This window comes from Elgaria multicarinata, chromosome 1, assembly GCF_023053635.1.
Source record: "Elgaria multicarinata webbii isolate HBS135686 ecotype San Diego chromosome 1, rElgMul1.1.pri, whole genome shotgun sequence".
Classification (NCBI taxonomy): domain Eukaryota; kingdom Metazoa; phylum Chordata; class Lepidosauria; order Squamata; family Anguidae; genus Elgaria; species Elgaria multicarinata.
In genome coordinates this window covers 142,570,443-142,596,454 of record NC_086171.1, presented here as the reverse complement: position 1 = coordinate 142,596,454, position 26,012 = coordinate 142,570,443, and the positions used below count along the sequence as shown (strand labels likewise).

Below are 26,012 nucleotides of genomic sequence, written 5' to 3'. Positions count from 1 at the left end.
CCCTGAGGTTCAACACACATGACCTAGAGTGATTGTTCCTGGTGGTGGACGTGTGTGAGAGAATTGGAATTCCGTTGATGTATTGTTCGCCCATCAGTCCAATCATCTGCCCACATAAGCTGGTGGAGAATTTTGGAGGAGGAAAAAAACCATGCTTTTGGTCCTGGGGGACTTCAGCATTGAATAGCTGAGGCTGCCTTGTCAGGACTGGCTTAAGATTTCATGGCTGCCGTGACAACCAGTACGTCATCAGCTCAACCTATGTGGCAGGTCACACTTTGGATGTGGTTTTAGTGCCAAACAGCTGGATGGTGGTCTGTGGATAGACAAATTCACTATGCTCCCTTTGTCCTGCCCTTTCTGGTGAGGTGTCGAGAACTGACAAAGGACTGAATATGAGAAACAAGAAACCTAGGTGTCAAAGAGAAATCCAAGACTTCCTGCCTAGTTAACAATGGATAAGAGGGATGAACAAGGATTCTTACTCAGCCCTCTATCACCCACTATCTCAAGGAGGGAATTATTGTTAAACTTCTTTTAAAAATACAGTATAAATATGCCCTGAGTAGTGTACAGATTGCAGTTTAAGCATTACATAAGAATATAAGAACGTAAGAAGTGCCCTGATGCTGGATCAGACCAAGGGTCCATCTAGTCCAGCACTCTGTTCACACAGTGGCCAAACAGCCATCAGCCAGGGATGAACAAGCAGGACATGGTGCAACAGCACCCTCCCACCCATGTTCCCCAGCAACTGGTGCACACAGGCTTACTGCCTCGAATACTGGCAGCTTTCTCCCTATCAACTGGTGCTAGTTTATACATTCCGAAGTTACCATCGTAACCCTGCTTCCTAAGGAGTATGCTCTGCTGAGCACCATAAATTTACAGCTCGTACCATTCTGTCTCCCATTCTAAATGGTGGCCAGCAGGACTGGAATCTGCAACCGGCTGGCCTAGCTATTGTTAAACCACTCTGGAAACGTTGAATTGAAGAATGGTAAAGAAATGTTTTATGAAGAAATAAAGAAAGATCTCTGCTACGCCAAACTGGTGGAGGAAGCACCTGCAAAACTTCCAGATGGCAGGCAGGCAGGATGGAGGAACCAACTCTTTTTCGGCTGTCATACAAGCTTATAGATCATTACTGGCATGTATGCGGAGGTGGTGAACAAATAGACAAGAGGCCACTTACCATTTTTCTTGCAATACCTTTCAAATCTTTACACCAATCATCCAAGGCAGGAGGCCACATTTGTCTGAAATGCAGTGAGAAGTGTGACAGGAAAGGGTTATTTTGTGACACATTCCAGTGAGGAGAAAACAGCCATAGGTTTGCTATTGTCTGCAGGTTTGTCTCCGCGAGAACAGAAGGTTGAGCCCAAGGTGAACTGTCAGGAGGAAAAATTGAGGGAATCATAGAGAAGATGGGCCTTGTACATAATTGATCTGACAAGAGTGCTGCCCACTCTATCATCATGGCTGAAGTATGGCTGGCCCCCTGTGCAATAATGCATGTGCATTTGACAGCACAAGACTCCGCGTATTAGGGACTTTGTTTAATCAGGAAGGCGACTCCGCCTGTCAGTCCCACAGCGTAGTTGCAAACACCGGAAAACTGGCTTCAGACCAGCAGGAAAAGCTCTGACACCTTAAAAGAAAAGGCAAACTGAAGCAGAGGAAAGCATGTCTCTTCCAGAGGAGTTGCCATTTTATTCCTTCTTATTTGCCATATTGCTTTTCCTGGCTTATTTCTTCTTTATACTGGGGATGGAAGTGTAATTGCATTAGAACGTATTTTAATAACCTTAGCAATGTGGAACTCAGAGTATTAAGGTCCTTTTGAGCCAGTTGTGGTTTCCTAATGGAAACAGAACTGGCATAACTATTACTTGAAATAACCTCACTGTTACTGTGGTGGAAGGGTGGTATAAAATCTCTATAATAAATTGTTGAATATTCATAATTTAATCACACAACATCACTAATGGGTGAGGAGATTAAAGAAGTAAGAATGAATTAGAGTGGGGGTTTTAAGGACCTGACCTCATGCTTTACTCAGTTCAGATGATTATTGATTACCTAACTGTAGAAGCATTCACATTAACAGCAAGTTGACATGCTACCCCAAGGTAAATTATCAGATTAGCATCTGTGGAGATGACGCACACATGTTTTCAGCAATTTCCAGAGCTAATCCAACTGTGTACAGAGAATCGAGTAAGTCACTAGAACAGGGAAGTTAAGGAAAGAAGGTTTATTATTATTACTATTATTATTTATTCTAAACATCACAAACACAAAATCTTTACAGCACATATAATACATATGAACAAAGGTATACACAAAACAAGTACACTTCTAGAAAAATACAATAAAAAACGTTTAAGGATAAGGTTAAAGTATATTTTTGGCCCTCTTTATGCAAGGAAGGAAGGTCTCAGTGCTAAATCAAGCCACTCCAGGACTTTTATTGTCTACTCTAAAGTACGTCTATTCAGGGTGTGTGGTGAGTTGTTCAAATTAAGGACAAGAACTTAAGAGTAGAAGAACTTACATAGAAGGTAGTTATTTGTGCATAGAAAGTAGCCAATAGTGTCCTGTTTTATTCTAGACCCTGAATGGGCCAGACTGACAGTGCAATTCTATTTGTGTCTATTCAGAAATAGAATCATAGAATCATAGAATCATAGAATAGCAGAGTTGGAAGGGGCCTACAAGGCCATCGAGTCCAACCCCCTGCTCAATGCAGGAATCCACCCTAAAGCATCCCTGACAGATGCTTGTCCAGCTGCCTCTTGAAGGCCTCTAGTGTGGGAGAGCCCACAACCTCCCTAGGTAACTGATTCCACCGTCGCACTGCTCTAACAGTCAGGAAATTTTTCCTGATGTCCAGCTGGAATCTGGCTTCCTTTAACTTGAGCCCATTATTCCGTGTCCTGCACTCTGGGAGGATCGAGAAGAGATCCTGGCCCTCCTCTGTGTGACAACCTTTTAAGTATTTGAAGAGTGCTATCATGTCTCCCCTCAATCTTCTCTTCTCCAGGCTAAACATGCCCAGTTCTTTCAGTCTCTCTTCATAGGGCTTTGTTTCTAGACCCCTGATCATCCTGGTTGCCCTCTTCTGAACACGCTCCAGCTTGTCTACATCCTTCTTGAATTGTGGAGCCCAGAACTGGACACAATACTCTAGATGAGGCCTAACCAGGGCCGAATAGAGAGGAACCAGTACCTCACGTGATTTGGAAGCTATACTTCTATTAATGCAGCCCAAAATAGCATTTGCCTTTCTTGCAGCCATATCGCACTGTTGGCTCATATTCAGCTTGCGATCTACAACAATTCCAAGATCCTTCTCGTTTGTAGTATTGCTGAGCCAAGTATCCCCCATCTTGTAACTGTGCCTTTGGTTTCTATTTCCTAAATGTAGAACTTGGGATTTATCCCTATTAAATTTCATTCTGTTGTTTTCAGCCCAGCACTCTAGCCTATCAAGATCACTTTGAAGTTTGTTTCTGTCTTCCAGGGTATTAGCTATCCCACCCAACTTTGTGTCATCTGCAGTTCAATGGGGCTTATTTCTGAATGGACACGGTCTGCTGATTCAGTAATATAGCAACACAGTTCCAGAGAATGGTATCTCTCCAAGGTCCAGAGTTAAAGATGTATGGCAAACCCACTTCCATGACTAGGTCTGGATCATAGGCATGCACAAGGGATGTGCTGGGTGTGCCCATGCAAACCCTAATGTCTCAAGCAATAAGCCAAATTAAGGGGACCATTGTGTATGAATCCAGAGGAGGATCCAGACGCAGCGGAAATGTCCCTCTGGCTGTCCTATGGCTGCTCCCCACCATGCTGAAGAACCGCTAGCTCCAAGAGAGCACCACTGTTCCCAGCAGCAGGAGCAAAAAAGAAGTGCTCTGCTGGGAGCCTCTCTGCTGAGAACCACACTTCAAAAAGGCCAAGAGGAGGGGCCCTGAAGGCTAATATCACCTTGTCAGCCCCTCCTCTGGCCAGTATCACCACAAAGCCCCACCAATGCTGGGGCTTGAGCATCTCCCCATTCCCCCTCCCACCTGCAACAGCCCTCCCATGATCTGGCAAGCCATATATTCAGTAAATGTTTGCCTGTTAAAAAGAAAGAAATCCCTAGGTGCACACGCTAATGAAATGTGCTGCGCACGCCTATGGTCTCGATGTTCTACCTTCGGTGCATATCCATGCATGATTATGGCAATGGTTGAACATCAGCAGAAGATAAATGCTGAGCTAACTCATTGACAAAGGCAACACTGGATGAATGAGAAATGCATTCTATACACATTTGCTGCATCTGAAGACATCCTAACAATTTCTACTATTCTTTAGAGTATCTGGCTTCTTCCACTTAGAACACATCTACGTTACAGAAGTACATTAATTTAATAATTATTCCTTGACCCCAGAAAACTATGGAAATTATCAAGGTGTGAAGGTGGCTAATGATCTCTAACAGAGAAATCTTTGCAAGATTATCAAACTACAATTCCCAGGATTCCCTGTGGTAATAAAACTGGCTTGTAGTGTAGTTAGGTTTATAGTATAGATCGTCTCTCTATAGCTAACTATAAACAAATAGTTATAATAATGTTCCTTGATGTTTAACATGAGATATCTAAAAGAACCAGGTTTACATGGGTAGTCATTTCCCTTTAAAATTAAGACTTGTTTGAGATACCTGAATTGCTCAAAACTTATTTTTAAAAATTACACACACTGATCTTCCACTAATATTTACAAGCTTCAGGTGTTACAAGTCTCAAGCCCTGATCCACCCTCAAATAACCCATGATGCTTGGGTTCATACCACATGACAAGTCACAGCTTGCATATTCAAAATGGCAGCTGGCATATGTTTCAGAGCCCTACAGGTGAATTAACCCATGATGGCTTATCATGACATGTGAACTGGCTCATTGTTTGAGCCTTCCATAGACTGGCCTTTCATGGACAAGAAATATTAGAAGAACATTACCCAGTCATACAGAGCAATGTATATATTTTGCCATGGCAAACCTACTTTCTGGTGAAATGAGAGAATATTTTGAACTAACCACTTTCATTCCCAAACTTATTTTTGATGGTAAAGATCAATTGCATCAGTATTATAGTGCTGATTATCAGTATTAATTCATTAAAGTGTATGCGCAAATCTATTTACCCCACAGAGTAAAATGCTATTAAAGTACAAACAAAATAATGTGTATGAAATTGCATTAATGTCTTCCCATGCACTGGATAAGACCAGACAAATAACAGAGCAAATCAATTAATGGCTTTTTTAATTTAATTGGTTAAGATATGGTTGATGCATTAACATTTTCTTCCATCCCAAGATAAACTGGATGACTTTCATTCATGATCTAGTGGAGCTTGTCAGAGGGGCAGAGGAAGCTGTGATCACAGATTATCATATTTATAAAGGTTCGTTTCTCTGTATTAGCAAGTAAACATTGGACCTGAATGAAAATTGTGGAGAAAAAGCTATTAAATGCAATGTGCTTTCAAGCAGGAGGGTGGATTTATAATTTTACACAACATCCCATCTTTCATTAGATTAAAGTTAGAGATGAGCAAACACTTCTCCATCTTGATTCAGAATGGGCCAATCATTCTGAGCTTTTCCAGGGAACTTTTTGAAAGTGTGATCTTTTCCTGAAAATTCTCTGAACACTCAGAAAGACAAGGCCTATTCAAGAATTCACCACCAGCCCTCTATCATATCCAACTTCGCATGCTGTCAGTTCCTCTACCCCCCACCCCTATTTTCTAAAACTTATCTTGCAGGAGCAGGGGGGAGACCAATGGCAGGGAAGTCTTGGGACAGAGAAGGTTGAATTTTGAATTTCCTGTTCTCAGCTAAACAACGGAGTCTTCCAAATATGTCCAGAAGCTGTCGTTTCTGCTAGAAATATTATGATTTGTAGTTTTAATTCCTCCTGGCTCAATCTGTGCAATCAGGAGAAATTAAAACTACGAGCTTCAACACACTACCGTTATAGCCTGCTATCATGGTGCAATCCATGCAAAGTGGTTGTTGTTGTTGTTGTTGTCAACGAGCTCCATCACACGAGCCTCTGCACCTCCATCCTGCTCCGGTGCGTGCCCCGGGAGGGCTGGGCCAGGCTCCGCGGTACTTGCTTAGGGCTGGTGAGGGAGATGGTCAGGTGGCCCTGCCCCTCATCTTGCTGCTTTGTGCATGCCCCGGGAGGGCTGGGCCTGCTCCAGGCTCCACAGCGCTCATTTGGGGACTGGCAAAGGTGCCGGCCGAGCAGCTCTGCACCTTGTCATTCTTCTGCACCCTCAGTGGCCGCTCAAGAAGAATCGCACTTAATGAGCTTCAAAATACTTCACTACAAGGGGAGGAAGAACTACAATCAGGGCAGGACATAGTCGACATCATCCGAATCCTTCGCCATAATAGCAAACAATAACGTGAGTGTCATGGGAGTCCTTTGCATGGATTGTGCCATGATAGCAGGCTATAACGGCAGTGTGATGAAGCCCTATGGATCCCAGAGTTCCCTGTAGCAATGGAGGCTTCTGAGAATTCAAGTTAAAGATGGACTCAACGATCTCTCCAGCTTTCCCTGCTGCCACTTTCCCTGCTCACAAGTTAACGGCCAAATGAGCTGTGATGTTATTGATGCAATTGATAGTTACATGGATTTTAAAAAATAAATAGAAGCCACAGGAACAGGATCCAGATTGAGAACATGGCATGGGGGAGGGAGCTTTAATGCTTGACTCCTCTGGCCACAGCTATTTGTAGTCAGTGGGACCCCTCCCCTTCCAATGAAAACAGCAGCCTTGCTCGCTCCCAATCAGGAGCAGGATCACTGCAGGGGGGAAAGGATATAGCCCCACTACCCTCATGCCACTACTCAATCCAGATCAGTGGTCCATTCCAGTTGCTATTTACTTTTATGAAAATATTCATACAGTTTCTAATTGCACAAATAATGCAACATTTAATTTGGCCCTAATTTGGGGGGATTTAAAATACAAGATATAAATCATTGGTTGTGATGTGAAAATTTTCAACTTTAGTTTATTCTGTGTTATCCAAAAGACAGCAACAGATGTCATTGTATACACCATGAAGTATAAATGTGCAAGGGTCATGTCGATACTGACACAAGGTGTACATGTGGCCCTAATTTCCTTACGTTCAATAACAAAGTTAATTTTTTCACTTGTTTTGAATGTGTACCTCAATATTGAATTTCAAGATGAAAACACAACTGAATTTCATATCGTGCAGTCTTTTAATCTACGCTGCAATTCTATACACAATTTCCTGGAGGGAGGTCCTATAAAACTCAATGGAAGTAACTTCTGAGTAACTGTGTAAAGGATTGCACTGTTAATTGCATTCCAGTCAATGTTGTTTTACTGGAAAAAAGCAAATAACTTTTATCAGGAAGCAAAAAAAAAAAATCTCAACAAGTAGTGAAGAAAATTGTGAGTGAAACCGATACATCAAGAATAACAAGAGGGATTTTTCCTGTATCTTTACATCCTTTGATTATCATGCTATCTATCAACTAAGAATTATTCTTAATGTAAATAGTTGCCTGTTCGTTCTACAGCAGTCTAGAAATTATCCCAAAGCATTTGCTATAAAGGGGTTAACAATCTCGGTCTCCCCTCTTTATGCAGACATGAATAAATTAGCATCCTGAGTGTAGAACATTCACTTTTACAGTAGGTGGTGTTCTTGTTACATTTTCATACATGCCAGGCTAATTAACTATCTTAAAGAGAACATCATTAAATTATTTTCCCTGCCCCTGCTTAAAATATTTCAGCATTTAATGTACCCCAGCAATTCAATTATATTTGTAATGAATGGCTTAACCACAGCTTTCTTCCATAATGGCGTTCTGAATAGATTTTATATTTTACTATGGATGAAATTTGAGAACAAAAAGGAAAGGTTCCATTCCATTCATGATATTTAAACTTACATATTTCTAAGGAAACTCACAGATTGGTCTTTTGCCTGACCTAAAGTGTTTTATTATTTGCAAAAATGTTATTTCACATTTATGTGGGTTTTTTATTTAATTAGAAAGGTATTTGGAGTTACATGTCTGTGTTTTCCCTTTCTGAAGGTGTAATTGCAAGCATTCTGAGTGAATGCTTTGAGAAGAATAAACGCACAAAGGCTCCTTGTTTCCTGCCTAGTCCCAAAGTTAAAGAATCAGAGAGACTTAAGCAACTAGGACATTATAGCTTGTCTATATTACAACATGGTTTTCATTTTAATTATGCATCTGAAACAAAAAGGAAATACTTGCTCTATCTCTCACTCTTACTCTGTCTCATACACCCAGAACAAGAACTGAGAAGCTGCTAACAAAATTAATCGGGGGGAAAGTCTGAAACAAGTTAAGCTGATGTGTATTCATTTACCTGTGGAACTCATTGCCAATGCATGCCATAAAAGGCTACATAACTACTTTCAAAGCCAGGCTATCCAATAGGAGCTTTTACATGTCCACAAAAACTTGTGCCAATCCCCCTAGAAGAAAAGCAGAAGCGGCTGATTTTTAAACATGTGTCTTTGCTAATTTGGTATTGGTGATGGTATATCAGCTGTGTGATTGACTTCAAAATTCTGGAGAAGGTCATCAGTAGCCTTGTGTTTATATATACATGTTTTAAATAATTTTTTATTTTCTACAATACTTAAACATACACATTACATTCACATAAAAAAAACAGCAACAACAACATACTACATAATGTTCAATTTTGAATACAAAATATCTTATCTTAATAACATAATCAAATAAAACCTACAAGTGCACCCCCCACCCGGGATCTCATTCCTGATTCCAGAATCTCATACTTTCTTCTGCTGGTGGTTTCCCACTTCCCTTAGAAAACACAAACACTAGGAACTGTTTCCAAATTCCTTCAAAATCATTTGATTTAGCTATACCTCTTCTCCATTTAATATTACTTGTTAATTTATCATTAATAGCTATATCCCATACTTCTTTATACCATTCTTCAATAAAATATTCCCCTTGAATCTTCCAGTTCCTAGCTACAATTAATCTTGCTGCAATCAACAAATTCGTTATCAGTTCCTTAATTTCCTTTTTACATTTAAAATCTTCTTCAAATAGTGATAGCAATGCAACTTTTGGTGTTCTTTCTATCTTCATTTCCACAATTTCTTCAATCTCCAAAAACACCATCTTCCACAATTTCTGAACATAATTACATTCCCACCACATATGCAAATACGTTCCTTTAACTCCACAACCTCTCCAACAATTTTCTGATTGCTGATTGTTTATCTTATTCAATCTAACCGGAGTTAGGTACCACCTCCATACAATTTTATAATAATTCTCTTTTATTCTTACTGACATATTTCTCAACGCTCTTTGTTTCCATAATCCCTCCCAACCCTGTTGTCCTATTTGTACCTTCAAATCTGTCTCCCAAACCATTTTACCCGAATTATCCACCGTCTCTTCCTCCACCAATATTCTATATATTTCACTCATCAACCCTTTTAACACTGTTCTTTTCTCCCTTTCCTTATCTTTTTTAACTATTAATTCTTCAAACTTTGTTAATTCTCTACACTCTCCATTATCTCTAACCCACTTTTTAGTCCATTGTTCTAATTGCCTATAATTTAACCAAGTTAACTTTTTATCCTTCAGAACCTCTTCCATATCCTCTCTTGTACTCATTCCCCTAAACCAATCCCTTAATTTCATTTTATTTTTTTCTATTAAAACTTTACTTAATCTACTCTTTAGTTCCTCCGGGAAATTCTTCAACAATATTACCGGTGACAAAGGAGAGCTGCTGTGTTTATATATACATACAATGAAAGCCGATCTAAGCAGCTATGCATTGCACAAGTCTGAGACCACTTCCAAAACATTGATACTTCTTTTTTTTTTTAAAAAAAAAAAAAAGATGGCTGTACCGATTTACTTGTGAAATTGATATGGGAGTAAAAGAAAACCCTACTATCGAGATCTTGCACATTTACTGAAAGCATCTGGTCCTTCATATACATTCATGTGTGTCCTTGTACAATAAAGCTATGCTCCAAATGTTTCCATAAGTAAGGAAAGAGTCTCTCCTAAGTCTCTCCTAAGGTAGGATTTGCCACCTTTCTTCTAGGCACAAGCGTTGTGCCTTTAAGAGCTGTAGGTCTTGCAATAATTCAACAGTAGCTGTTTTTCCTGCCATGGAAATGCAGTAATGGGATGTTGCACCTGTTGAATTTCTGACTGTCACACAGCTGGTAAAGCACAGCACTCTGTCAGGAAAAAAGATGTAACTTCTAACAGTAAGTCAAAAACACATTGTCTTTGTTAAGATTGTAGATTCCATATGTTAAATATGATCAGACATATAGGTCAGAACAAGAGTGGCAACTGTAGGACAAACACACAAACCATTTCTGATGTCTTAAACATTAATTACAGAATATGAGTGTCCCTACACCAGGGAAATCCTGTAACTTTACCACAGCTTTCTGCTTCCATTTTAATCCCATGAGCACAACAGGCTCCCCATGTGCTTCCCTTCCCTCTCCCTTCTTTTTCCCCTTTATCCATGAGTTCTGTATGTTTCATTCATACAGCCACAGGATGGCGCTGTGGTCTGCCTCATCTTATAGCGGGATTTTGTTACTGGTTTATTTCCGTTTGCAATTAAGGCATGGAAATCTTTGGGAAGTACGAGAGAGGCGCTGGAGGTTGGCGGCATTATGGAAAGGACTTGCAAACTTTCATGAGAGGCCAATCACAAGTGTGCAATAAGTCATTTATGTAGAGACACTCTGCATTTCAGCCGTGTGTACAATTCTATCGTACTCTTTTCCACAGAGGTGCTTGTTATTTCCTGCACATCTGTCTTCTACGCCTGTTGTTAGAACCAAAATATCTGTGACAGTTTGACAAAGTAGGATGTACACGATATCAGGCCAATCAAAACTGCACATGATAAACACTGCATTGGCAACACCACATGGAACCTATATAACGATAGCATGCTATGTATGTCATTATCCAAGCAGTTTTCAGGACCAAGGTGAGTGTCAGAACGTTTTCTTCATCCTAGGATTATACAAGGATCCAGAACAAAATATGTTGTACATGTTGAGATCTGAGAAGCAAAACAAATTAAACAGAAAAATAAATGAAACATGCCTTCTGGTTCCTAAAAAACATATTCTTCTCCCCTTTGAAATTATCATTCCTGCAATCAGCATAGTGCCAAAGAAGAGGTTACTTATTTAAGTGGCAGCACATGGATGTCCAAACGGCAAATTTATTTTCTTTGCCAGTGCATCAACTTTCTTAAGAAATTGTGCATCTGCATACTTAGATAACATAGAATCAGCTAGACGAAGGTACACACCAGGACGTGAAGTGATAATTAATGACAACAGTATTAAAAATTGCATATGAACAAATTCATGAAGGATGGGAATCTCTAACCACGAGAGTCTGTATTGAACACTGTGTATTTACATATCAATTCAGTTTTTAAATTGATTTTTTTAACATCATTGGATGTTAAAAACTGTACTGGTTCTGTACAACTTTATTGACTCACTTGAATAGGCTTGGCAGATGCATAGGGCATGGATCAGATCCCGTAATCGGCCAGCCCACCTGCTGACCGTTTTCGCTTCCTGGCCTTCATGCCAGGGGCACTGGTGTTGGATGGTAGGGCCAGGGACATACCATGGCATGGACCGTTACTGTGAACTCCTTTCTTCCGCCCCGGGGCACATCACAGCATGGACCGCTAATGTGAACTCCTTTCCACCTTCCCAGAGGTGGCCAGCTCACAACCCCCATGTTGGTCTGGTCTTGGCGCCACGTCCCTGAGATCCCTTATGGGAATCCTCACCACAAGGGAAGACTGATTTTGGAGCCTCTGGCTGAACTGGAGGCTGAACAAAGGAGAGATCTCACTCTGCCGGGTCTGCTTCTTTGACCCCACCCCATCATTGTGATGATTGGCTCAGTAGTCCCCTCCTGGGAAGGAGAAGCTGCGGTGCCTGTACCACTGCACCTCTCTCCACCAGCCTTTCTCCCTTCGCTGCCAGCCAGCACGCCTCACAATTCACTGCTCCCCATTAAGAGGGGAGCTCGACTTATCATGCAAGAAGAAATACCATCAACCATTTAAAATCGAAGAAACAGAAACTTCCTTCTACAGGAAATCCCTTATTTCTTTTTCTCTCCTTAACACTGGGAAGAACCAAAACCAAGAACATTCCACAGAGATAGGGAAAGGCTAGAATGGCAATCCAATTACTTGGAATTTCCTGGTTCCTTTTGAGGATTGTCAAGTAGCTATAATTTTCCCTCACAAAACAAAAGGTAGCAGCTAAGGCAGGAGTTCAGGATCAGGAACTTATGCTCAGTAGCTAAGACAGGAGTGTATGTTCTTACTCAGATACATCATGTGGGGAAAATGTGTTGTTCTTTTTAATTCTGAAACATTTATAAAATTGCCCTGCCAATTCCATGGCTAATGCAGTCCATTAGTTCCATATCACAGTTTGGAAGAGGGGGAAGCTGAGAGTGGCTTGTGAAAGACCTGTAATATATAGCTTCATCCCATGCACCAGTTTCCCCTACAGCACTGAGCTGTCATTGTTGTTGTTGTTGCTAGCTAAATCACACCCTGGGTGGCAGCGCTCCTAAGATCCTTTGCATACCAGGAAATGGGTTTAAGGGGGGAAATGTAAAAAAATCATTAAAAAAATCAACGGATGACCCAATCTGATTCAAATTTGGTATGCTTAAAGCTCTCCTTAATATCTATTACTGTGCCAATTTTGATGGCTTTATCTTTAAAATTTATGCAGATGTAAGCATTTGTTTAATTTGAAGCTTAAGAGTATCAGATCCTGCTCCTGCGCCCCCAGTGGCTGCTCAGAAAACAACAAATGATTCGCTCCAAAACTAGTAGCAAAATAGGTCGGGTCTTTTGGCTTTATAGCACAATTAAAGCAGGATGCATGGGAGTACTTCACAGTCAAAGCAGATTATAAACTGGAAAAATTCAGAGTACTTCACAATAAAAGCAGATTATAAGCTGGAAAACTTCGGAGTCCTTTGCACGCAATTCACAGTGATTGCACAGTATAACGCTGGTGTGATAAAGGTCATAGTCGACTATTAACATTGGAGGTCAAAGGTGTGGCCAGTAGAGGGTGGTGGCTCCGATGTTAGTGGGGCAGTAAATCCGCTCCAGGTTTCAGTCAAAACCAGTCAGAACTCTGTGCACCTTGGATAACTCTTTTAGAGTTCTAACTGGAACCTGGAGTGGATTCACCACCCCACTGACACTGGAGCCACCAGCCTCCACTGGGTGAGGCTAAGCATGATTTGGATTTCCAGACAAATATCTCTTACGCAGAGCACTCACTCAGATTGCAGAAAAGGTCAATCTACTTAAATTTCTCCCTTAGACCTCCTCCCAACCCACATCCGCTGTTCAATTGCATGTAAAAGCCTTCTGATTTGTTCAGGGCTAGTGCCAGGTTTGACAGAAACCTGGGCCCTGGTGGACCCCTCAATGCCTCCTGGTAGGCCATTCCCCAATGCTTGTTAAGGATGGATGGGGACCAGCAGCATTAAGAAGAAAGCAGAGCTCAAATGACCCAGTACACCCCCAACCCAGTCGTGGACAGAAGGGGGTACAAGCACACCTAGCTTCCTCACCTCATGTCTCTATGACTACAGTAGTCTCACCTTTGAAAAATCTTTAAAACAGACTGCTAAAGGAAACTGCCTTAGACTATAAGAGCTCATCAACATGCACAAATATTGCATAATCATCTTAAGTGTGGGTGTACAGAAGCTGTACGGAGTGTGCAGAATTTAATAACAAATGATACCAGAGCCCAGTGGTAAAGGGGCAGAGATGAGACAAAACACGTACTAATCCAGTGTGTACAGCTGGAACTTGAAGTCTCCTGTCATTAAGCTGTATGCACAATGTATCAGGCAAACACAGATTGTGACTGACAGATACACAAAGGAAGAACCTCTGGCTATTTACAAAATGAATACACTTTTTTATTGAAATAGATGGGCTCAGCTGAAATACAATCAGAGATGTCTATAGAGAGGTCTGAGAACCCATGCAAGGCAGATGACTCAGAGAAGGTAGCCAAGCCACAAATCAAATAACTTTCTTTCTCCTCTCTCTCTTTCCTTCTCTCACATATATATATAATAATCATGTGCAGTGTGATTTAAGGCCCATGTTCATCCTAGATATTGGTTTATTTCAGTTCCAGTTTCAATATGTGTGGCATAGTTGATGAAAATTACTATGGGTTGAATCCAGACCTGTTGTTCCACCAACAGCAGGGCTCCTTCCATTCACAAAAGGAACCTGGATCCAGTGGAAGCTCCCACTGGAGGAAGGGAGGGATGTAAGTATCTCCTTCTCCCTGTTGCCCCCAACATCATCCCACCTCCCATGCTGTTCCAGAAAGTCCCTCAACCACACAGAGAAGGTTTTCTGAGAAGTGCACATGGGAGAGAGAATTGGTGACATTCACTTCTTCCTCTTTTTAACTGAAGGAGTATCCAGTTAATGGAGTTCTGCTTTGGGCAAAACTGAATGTTACCATGAGCGTGTGTCGAGGCTGTTAATTGGCTGTTAGTCCATGGTATCTACTTTCCACAAGGACAGATTCCTTTCCTGCTTTTCCACAACATAACCCTAGGTGGCACTGTGCTATAGGAGAGTATTTGAGAGTATTCAAATCCTGTGTATTTGAGAGTAGCACAAATACACAAGAGGAAATTGTGCTTTCTTTCACTTTCACCCCTAAATAACCGTGAGTAGGGAATGATGAGCGCACGATAAATCCCTCACAGAAAAGTTTTGTGTTACATCATTATTCTTGGTTTACCTTGGGCAAAAATAAAAAGGACATAAAACTGTATAATAAATGCAATCTGGTCAAATTAGCAGTGACTAATACTTCTAAATTAAGGCTACTAACTAATTGAAAAATCAAAGTCCAGATACCACAGTAAATAGGCCCTGAAAGAAATGTAGCCAGACTGACAGCAAGTCCTGTACTTCTTGAGTTTCCTTTTCTGTACATAAGGTTAATTAATAACATATAAAAGTTTATAGTTTATGCAAGTTAATCTCGTAAACATTTATTAGCATGCTAATAGAGAGCTTCTATCATAAAATTAAACTGTAGGCTGCAGTGACAGGATAGGACAACTTCTCAGGATAGCGAAGTTAACATTTATCCACTGACAGGCAGATTTTGTAAAGTATACACATTTGCATTTCTAGTTCTTGAAGTTGCCTGAAAAAAATGCCCTGTTTCTATACCTACCCATTATTATCTTTCAGTTTCACCCAGGGCCAGTGCTACCATAGAGGCCACTCAGGCGGCCGCCTAGAGCGCTAAGCTAAGAGGGGCGCCGGGCGCAGCAGCACTCACGCGCGTTGTTGGCTATGAGCCGGCCCGGCCCGGCCCGAGGATTCAGCTGGGCCTAAGTGGACAAGATGGCGCCCCGTGCCCGCCCAGCCAAAGCAAAGCCAGGGACGCAGGGGTGGGGGGACAACTCCACATTCGAACTTCCACCCAGAAGCCGCCCTTCCAGAGCTGGGAGGCCGCCACCACCAGAAGAAGAAAAAGCACGTGGCGAGCTCGACCATAGCCCAAGCCAGCCTCTCCCTTACTCCCAAGGAAAAGACACCGGGTCGCCTCACCTCTCTCCTCAAACAGGCTGCGATTGTCCAGGCAGGTGGGCAAGCGGGACTCCCTCTCCCTTCCCCCAGGAAAGCTAGGGACTTGTGGACTCCTCACAAGGCAAACTCTCCTGCTTCCCGATCCTGTGTGCGTGGATCAACGGGACTTGCATCCAAGAAAGTGTTGCACCGCGAGGCACCAGTGCAGCCCGATCCGCCTATGCCTCCTTACTCTGAAGCCTTATTCCCCCGAGTAAACGTGTGGAGGGGATCGGGACGCCAGGCTGCATAGCAGGTTGCGTTCGCACGGAAGTAAGTCCCGGTGAATTCCAGATGGCTCGGTCCCAAATCGAAGTGAGCCAGTCCCAGCTCTCCACTCGGCACACATGTTCGGATTTCCGCACAATTGGGGAGGGGGGTGCAAGTAGCTCGCCTTGCCTAGGGCACAAAATAGTCTGGCACCGGCCCTGGTTTCACCTCATTCAGCCACAGGACAGCAATCCTTTGCAGTGGCAACAAACGGAAAATTTGAGTTGTGTGTGTGTGTGTGTACTCATACTTCAGAGCCCACATTCATTCATATTCATGCATGTTTCAGAAACAGCAGTGGAAGACAGGGTGCTTCTATTTGATGCTTTTATTTTACTGGAGTCCCTTCCATGTTTTCCTACTGTTTCATCTGTCTTTTTTCCCCTTACCAGAAAAAAAACAAATTAAGGAGACGGAAACAGAATAGTAGCACAATGCCTTTGATTGGCAGCACCAAGAGCCCCTTGTTTGCAAGCATCCAATATGAGAGGGCTTGATGACATAGGGCAATAATGAAGGGTTAGGCAAAAGGGGAGAGGTCTGGAGGATGGGATGGAGACAGATAACATAAGAAAGCCAGTGTGATGTAGTGGTGAGAGTGTTGGACTGGGGCTCCAGAGATCTGGGTTCTATTCCCCACTTGGCCATGAAGGTCACTGGGTGACTTTGGGCCAGTCACAGACTCTCAGCCTAACCCACCTCACAGGGTTGTTGTGAGAATAAAATGGAAAAGACGAAGTCCATTTATTTATTTATTTACATTTATATACCGCCCCACAGCCGAAGCTCTCTGGGCGGTTTACAACAATTAAAAATGTCCTTGGCTTCCTTGCAAGAGGCAAAAAGGTGGGATATAAATGTGATAAAAACATGGAATCCCTGCTGGATCAGACTCTAGTGAATCCTTTAAAGAGCCCCTGGGGTGTGTGGTTTACGAGCTACAATTAGCTGAACAGTGCAGCGAATCCCTAAAGTCCTAGAAAATAACCATCATCACCCTACAAACTGGGAGAGCCCTAGAGGGTTTTTTAATTCTTTAGCCTCAATTTAGGAATGCAAGATTTAAAAATCAAAATGATATTTGAGAGCAGCTTCGCACCTTATTTGACAAGAGTGACAACACTTCTGGTAACATTATCCCGAAACTTAGAAAGGGTGTGTGCGTCCCATGTGTATGTTTTGAATAGTAAGACATGATGTGTGACTTCTGAGACAAGTTTGAGCCCCCAAATCTTCTTGTTGTTTTTAATTTAGTATTCATAACATTCAGGCCCCACCCAAATTTGCATCATGTCCTATGACTACTCCCCTCCTTCAATGGCTGGGTGAGAGAAGACAAAAGCTAGTTTCCCTGGCTCTGCATGATTCTCTATTTAGTGTGTGCATGCATAGGTGTCTGTGCATGCATGGAGTGAGGCAGGAAAAAATGAAAAGTGGCCTGCCACACCAGCCATTCTATGACTCACCAGACATTGCCATTGCTGGATGCCATGACTGGCCAATAGGCTATTACCACCAGAATTAGTTTTGTTTGTATATATTGCTTGGTGGCATGGGAAAACTGGGACCCTTGGAACAAGTTAATTCAGCTAACGTGCCTCATGCAAGGTTACTCTGCTATACTGGGTTACTCTGCTATACTAAGAAAGAACAGTGCTAGTCTGCTAGTTACTTGTTAGACCTGAGCTGGAATAAAATATGGAAGTTTTAGTATGATCAAACGTTTATATTTATGCTTGTGGGCATCAGAATTTCCAAGGCATAAAACTGGGGTGGTTTCTCAAGAGGTATTTATAGTAAAATGAACTTTGTAATTCTTTCTATTCAATATTTCACTTAAGGATCATTGAAAATATCTAAAGATGCACACTAATTATCTCAGACTCTGGTACAGTTCTTTAGTGGTCTTTTTTTCCATAATGTGCTCTTTTGTTACTGAGATGTGAGCCTTTGCTTTATTATCAGTTTTGTAGGGTTGCATTACACCCTTTGGGTATGTCAAGTTCACACATTTTCCTCTTACTGTAATCCCCAGAGGTCACAGTTAAGGTCAGGTTAGAACATAAATGAAACGTTGTGGTTTAACATTCATACAATTATCAACTCATAAATCCTAGCCATTCTGTAATGAGAGAGTAAGAGATAAGAGAATGGGGGAAATGCTGAAAAGATAAGCAAGCAATTAATGTTCTTGTTAAATGTACAGCAAGTTGGGGAAAACATTCTTATTTTTCCATGTGTTAGTCCCTCATCTTGAATGAATATTAATATGAGCATATTAATTTTATTTATTTATTTATTTATTTATTTATTTATTTATTGCACTTATATACCGCTCCCATACTTGAAACATTTAATTTGTTTTGAAAATAGCATTTTAAGAATGGTTTACTGTGAACAAGCACGCAATGAGCCCTATCTGACCATTATGCATAAAGTTCTCCATTAAAATAGATGTATTGCTGGATAGAATGAAATGGAAACAACCATCTTGCAGGAGAATTTTCAGGGAAACCTGTGTAAAATGACATTTAAACATACAAACATCAAAATGTGTATTTTATTTGAAGTGTCCACACTATCTTCTCTCCAAACAATACCTCATTTTAACAGATTGAGTTTATCTCAAATGTTTGCTCACCTCATCTTTAAGATCGTTAGAATTAGCCCCATAACATAGTAAGGGTACATATCCTCAGGTACCACGCGACGCCATGTCCTTGAAAGTCAACCTGTTTTCAACCTTGAGCATATTTTTTTCATCTTTTTATTTGCGCTAAACCAGAGTCAGCCAGTAGAGTGTGGTAAATTTTAAACAGTTTTGTGTTTTTCACTGCTTTAATAGATTTTAATTGCAATTTAAAAGGACACTTACGTTCACATTTATCTAGCATTACCTGCCTAAGTTTAATTCATCTATGTTTTATATTATAGGAAAGACAAGTTCTCATTTGTGTACTTCACTTTATGAAGCCATAGTATATTCATATATATGTAAACATATAGTACAGTCTAAAAATGGATTGTAGGAAAATATTTGCCATATGTTTTTACCATTAAGAAATGTGATAGACTAACAAGAACTATAGAGAAGGGATGGAGAAACTCCAGCCCACAGGCTGAATCCAACTGATGGTGTTCCCCATCTGGCCTGCAAGCTTCTTCCATATGCCCTGCCTCTTCTCCCTCCAGCCCTGTTCAGGATACCCCACTCTTATTTTCTATCACTGGTAAGAGATAGGAGCTGGATTTTCCTGCTGAGCACAGTTCATGGAAACCCCTACCACAGTGCAAGGAAATTCCCTCTTATCTCTGAACAGTAATCAGAGATAAGAGGGGATTGAATGGTAGGGCATTTAAATGCCCTACTCTTTAAATACCTTTACAGTTTAAAGTTATTAAAAAGTTAAAGGTAGTTAAACCAGTTCTATAAGGAGAAGATGTGGAAACCAGAGGCTTATGTTTTAAAAGTCCATTTCTGTGGCTTACATGTGAGTTGAGATGCATAGAAGTGAGCTGTGCTTTGTATCCCTGAACTGTGTTGTATCCCTGAAAGTTATTGCACTGGTGCTTACTCCTGAGTAAGTATAGCATCTATAATGCCACTCTGATCTCCTTGGAAGAAAAGTGTAATACATATATGATAGACAGATAAGCAAATTCTTTTCATCTATAAAGGAGTGTTTGTTGTCTATGGCTCTGACCAATCAACTTATGTGCAGGTAATTATTAGCCATGTAAAAACAGAAGAAGTTAGCATGTTTTACCACAATACAGGTATTCATAAAATACTTTAGGAACAGATTTACTAACAGATGTTCAAAAGTCTATCCAAACTGTTTTTCTCCTTTTTCTCCTTATTTACACTTGGCTTAGGGCACAGTAAATAAAAACACCAGTCATAAAGAAAGTGTCTTGAATATTCTAGAATTCAAAGCAATCAGAACGAAAAGAGGGGGGAAAAACACCTGTTGGGGTGGAAGGAAAACCTCCTAATTGTTTGATTCTTGGAAAGTGAACATATGAACCTGGCACTATAGTTTCACAGAGAGATCTTATGAGATATGGTAGTTGTAACACAACATGAAACATTATCATTTTACCCTTCCTCTCTGAATTGTCCCAGAAGATTTGCCAATAGCCTTTATATGACTTCTTTAACTTGCTGTACTTTGTGTGGGTGAAAACTACTGTTTTTTAGCAGAAACATAGCTGAATTAAAGCCATAGAAAAAGTAATCTGAAACAATTCCCACCCTACTTAGAGAATCCTGTATAGTGTATTGTGAAGAGACTATTGTTACTGACACCTTTTAGTGGGTAATGACATCTCACACTTTTTTTTCACTAGGCATAAACAGACTCTGAGGTGATTTAATGAACAATTGTTACAGCTTCTACAACTGCTGTGAAGCTTGTTCTCTCCCCAACCCCATTTCCTCCAACATTCTTTGAGTAATCCACATACCAAATGTATGTTTATGCTTGTGCCATAGGCAGACGCTACTTTTTCACTATGACCCCTAGTGTAAAATGCAATATGTCTGGTCTCAGTTATGTTATTCTGTCAACATGTTTCAGTTGGGTCTAAGCTTGAAGCCGCTCTCTGTACAGCTGTCTCAGGAAAAGTGGACATCTGTGCAGCTGGTCCAGTAAACTGAAAGAAATTCAATGGAATATTGTTCTAGTCCTGGGGAATGAAAAGAATTTCTTGCTTTGCAAAGCACAACAAATGCTGGCATTTCTTTTTCACATATCTCCAGAAATACTAGGTTGTAAGTAAATCAGCACCACAGTAAGGTGAAAGGGAGTTTAATATGGCTTTCATTCCAAATGTAAACATGCTCCGTCATATGCCAAATAATGGGGATTAATTTAAAGAGTTAAGGTAATTTATCTTGCATTAGTGATCATTTATACTTCGTTGTGTGATTTTCTCCCCCTTTAAAATACACTGCCATCTGTTTAACAATAATAACAATAATAACAACAACAACAACAACAACAACTCAGCCAAGGAAGTTTAATATGTATTTATCTCTCCCTTAATATCGCAAAGTGATAGCAAACCCATAGTGATAATCCTACCTGCAATAGCAAAAGGTAGATTACATATTTTGCCAGAACTCCTATATATGTCCGATCTCCATGCAGGAAACGGGAAATATTTACTTTTCTCAGTGGGGGGATTCACCTTTCTGTCATAACACAGGTACCTTTCTTGATTTACCTTAGAATCATAGATGTAGCTATAGAAGGCTAGTCATAACCAAAACCTGTAATTATTTTGTCCATACTTTGAAACTAGGCTGTTCATAGCTCCTGTATGTAGAATGAGCCCTGACTATCATAGGCTGGATCTGTAAGGAAATGTCAGTGGATGGTGGAGAAGGAGAGTAAGAGAAGAAAAAACTCCACCCTTTTCTGTCCTGAGCCAAAACTGTAATAGGTTCATAATTAAAAATGAAATTTACTACTCATTAATTTCTTTCTTTCTCTTTTCTGCACCTGTGCAATCTGCAGGGTTGGCATGACTAAGCAGCCAAAGTCTGCCAGGCTGCCTGGGTCTGCCTGGGTCTCCTAAATGATGGGGACTAGGAGGAGCTGCAGTGTGCTGAGTCCTCTGACGAACAGGCCACTACTTTGGCTGATGGCTCTTTCACAGCTGCCTCCACCACCTGTGTCTCCAAGTCAATATACTCAGTTTGTAAACCAAAGACAGGCAATAATGTCCAAACGAAGAATGATGTGCTTCGGGATGCATGGCATCACATATAGGGATAGGAAAAAGAATGTCACACTAAGTTGCCATGTTCCCAAGATGCACTTCAGTGATGTGCATGTGCTAAATTTCTGTAATATTTAAAAACCTTGGAATATATGAGACTTCTGTCCCTAAAACAGCTGCCGAATTCCTAATTGCAATGGAGTCAGTTTGTCCATCACTAGTCATGACAAATCCAGCTACCAATCCTATAGAATCCGCATCCTTTGGGTGCATCTAATATCATATGATCTAAAGCCGTTTTATGTACACAACAACCAGGTTTATTATCAGGTTTATTATCAAGCGGTTTATTTGCATTATAAAGATTAAATATGACAAAAAGATGGGTGGTAGAAACTGCTTCCTTACTTGCAGAGGGAATGGTCCATCTAGGTAACCTTCAGGTTCCTTTCTATCATCAGGGACAATCTATAAATTCAAAATAAGCACATTGTATAAATTTTGTGACATTGACCACTACAGAATGCAAATGAGAAATTACATGTTTGAATGCTTTTCCAGGCAAAAGCCATGGCTTTAAGCTACTAGCTTTCTCCAGACATGCTGGCTTTCTATGCAGAGTGGACACAGACACACAGACACACAGACACACACACACACACACACACACACACACACACACACACAGAGAGAGAGAGAGAGAGAGAGAGAGAGAGAGAGAGAGAGAGAGAGATGTCATAGTATCTTGTTTATCAGATATTATAGCTCAGTCTTTCTCAACTTGGTGCCCTGTGGATCCCATCAGCAGAAGCCAGCATGACAAAAGATGAGTGCCAGGTTGGGGAAGGCTGTGGTTACACATGCTTTGAATTTAGTACTAAAACAAAACCTCTAACTTTGAGGGCTTCTGGTGGGTAAAAGGCTAAAAGGCAGGCTTCAAATGCATAAATAATCAGTGCATCAAACCCAGCAACATGGAAAAGCCCTGAACAAATGATTGCTAAGAAAGCAACCCCGTGATAGTTGCTCACATGCACCAGCTTCCTCTGTCAGTTCTGGGTTGTTGTTTTTCTTTAAGTGCAATAATGTAAAGACTGGGAGAGTTTTAATAAGTGAAAATTGCAAAGTTCTCTTCTAGGAGTGAGGTTAGATTCATGCTGAAGTTGAGAGCTTCAGGCATTTCTCTGAAAAGCCTCAGGTGAGCTTAGCTCACACAACAAAACTGCACCAACTGCCCCTAACTATCCCTGGTATATGCCCTGGTAAATCAGTATCCCCATTTTGCTTTTGCATGGATAGCTTTTACATTTCTTTTGTTAGTGTGCACATGTGCACTACAGCCTCCATTGCTGAGGTCTAAGCACTCCCCCTCTTCAGTCAAATCTCTAAGAAGAGGATGGATGCATCTTGGCTGTAGTGCACATATGCATGTAATTACATGTGCATGAGCACTAAAGATGCAATTCTAAGCATACTTCCCAAGGAATATGTTTCCTTGCCCTCCATTGGACTTGCTTCTGACTGAACCCTACTAAACATGCTTGGGTTGCACAGTAAGACACCATCTCTTCCAGAACTTGCCATTTCACACATAAGCAAGAGTGGCCCTATTATCATCATCATCATCATCTGTGAAACATGGAAGACATGAAACTATGAGATCTATTCCAACTGAAGCAACAGCTGAGGATTGTTGTTTTTCCGGGGGGGGGGGGGACATTATATGTCAATGTTTGATTGAATTACAGTTCCTAAAAAGATGCCATTCTAAATGTCAGGTATGATAATATTGGCAGGATAATAAATAAGATATCTTCAGCTGTACATTCCAGAGCTTCTGTAGTCTTTAACAGATGGCTATGAACAATTTAGGTAGCTATGCCACATAATTCAATGCAAAATATTCTGTGTTCTGCATCAAAGATTGCCATTATCCTTGTTTTCCTCCTTTTTCATTACAGTATTTATACAGCAAAGCTATTAGAACCAATTTATTTTCCATGTTGACAGAAGTTGGTGCATATCTTCTTAATCCTTTCAAGTTCTCCATTTACGAAATTCAGTGGAGACTGTTTCAATTAGGGTCATCTGGTCACGTATCTCTTGATCCTTTGATCACTACCACAGCAATACTGTGTCAGTAATCTGTAGGCCACCATTTGGGTTAATGAATCGGCTTGGCTTTAATTCTTGCCCAGATGTAATCTTTTATAGTTTTAATGATTTGGTCTAACATGAGCCCCAATTGACTGTAAACAGCTTCTTGGGTATATGTGAAAAAGTTCTCTTTTTAACATTTTGTCTCTGTTTCTAATTAATTGTAGAGCAATTAAATCGAACCCTGATCTGTTGGGATCAAGATTAAATCATAGAATGGGCTATGCTGCTTATATCTTTGGTGAGATCATTATTGTCAAGACTAATAGTAATCAGGAAAAGAGGAAGGAACCAATGTAGCTGCAGGGGGGGGGGAACCATTCAATCCTATTTTATTCTGAATATTCTCGTCTCATTAGACATCTGGTTGGCTTAATACACAATCATAGTTTCTCTTATATAACAGCTTTAAAAAGAGATCTCAAAGCATGTATCTGCCAAAATAAATGTGAACTAGGTTACAGATACTTCCAATATAGAGACAATCACAGAAATACAAAGTATATTAAACATTTTATATTACCTTATTCTTAAGCCTTACCTTATTCTGTTGCCACCTTAGAACTTTATTTCCCTTGCTTTGCTCTTTCTTCTTGTGCAGTCCTTTACACAAATTATTATTATTATTATTATTATTATTATTATTATTATTATTCACTTATATACTGCCCCATAGCTGAAGCTCTCTGGGCGGTTTACAAAAGTTAAAAACAGTGAACATTAAAAAGAAATATACAAAATTTAAAACCATAAAAAGCATAAAATACAAACAAAAACAGACAATATCCATTTATGTACATGCTTGCTTTCTGTAATCTTATCAACACTTATCTGGAAACAAATCCCACTGAATTCAATGTGATTGATGTCTAAACAGACCTATATAGGTTCCCACTATTAAAAAAAACTTAAAACTTTTGATAAATGCTCCTGGCTAAACTTAGTAGTCATGGAATAATAGCACTCCTGTAAAGGGTTAAAGAACAGGAAGGAGAGGGGAGAAATAATTGTCAGTTCTTACAATAGAGGGATATAAGAGGTTGAGTCCCCAACCATCTGAATTGGGAGGAGTGCTTTTTAACTTGTTCATAAATTATCTGGAGTTAGGAAGCTGCCTTATACTAAGTCAGAACATTGACCATCTAGCGCAGTGTTGTCAACCCTGATTGGCAACAGCTCTCCAGGGTTTCAGGCAGGAGTTTTGGAGATGCCAAAGATCGAACCTGGGAGTTCCTAAATGCAAACCAAGTGCACTACCACTGAATTGTGGCCCCTTCAGGTGGATGAAACCAAAGAGTGCTAAAAACAATCATGTATGGTAAAAAGTTCCCCAAAAACCCAGTTTGGAGAGATCCTTCTGGAACTCTTTGCAATCCATATTTATGTTCACCACCATTTGGTATCTTAGTCACCTCACTGCTCCCAAGTTAAAAAGCAGATTGTATGCAGGTGCATGCATCCAGAAACTGCATCCTAGCATCTTCTGCATCACTATAAGGGATCTTGACATAGCTCTCATGTTACATGGAGAGGCAAAATCTTTAGGGCTGGTCTTGCTGCTACCTATTAGGGCTAGGAACCTGGGCACCAGCACGGGATGATGGAACCAGTTACCTAGGGAGGTAGTGGGCTCTCCCACACTAGAGGCATTCAAGAGGCAGCTGGACAACCATCTGTCAGGAATGCTTGCATTGGATTCCTGCATTGAGCAGGGGGTTGGACTTGATGGCCTTATAGGCCCCTTCCAAATCATAGAATCATACTATTCTATGATTCTATAATCAAGGTTGTAAGTGTGGAAAGGCAGCACAAAAGCATCTCTGCCTGTGTAACAAGCTGTTCAGAGTAAGAAGTCCAAGTCAGAGTGAGAGGCTTTATAGGCTTACCTTCTCCCACGTGAACTTGCCTGAATACTAAGATTGTCCCTAAAGGTGATCAGTGGTATGATGGGTGATGATCAGTGATAGGGCTTTTTATTATGGTTCGGCCCATCCTTGGACCTCCCTCCCCAGAAAGGCTCACCTAGTACTGAGTTTATT

The 26,012-nt window shown here is 40.7% G+C and overlaps 1 protein-coding gene across 2 annotated transcripts in view; it reads left to right on the top strand.

Moving 5' to 3' along the window:
- NFIA (nuclear factor I A) overlaps nucleotides 1–26,012 on the top strand; it is a 523,664-nt gene that overhangs the window by 78,683 nt on the left and 418,969 nt on the right. The window lies entirely within an intron of this gene.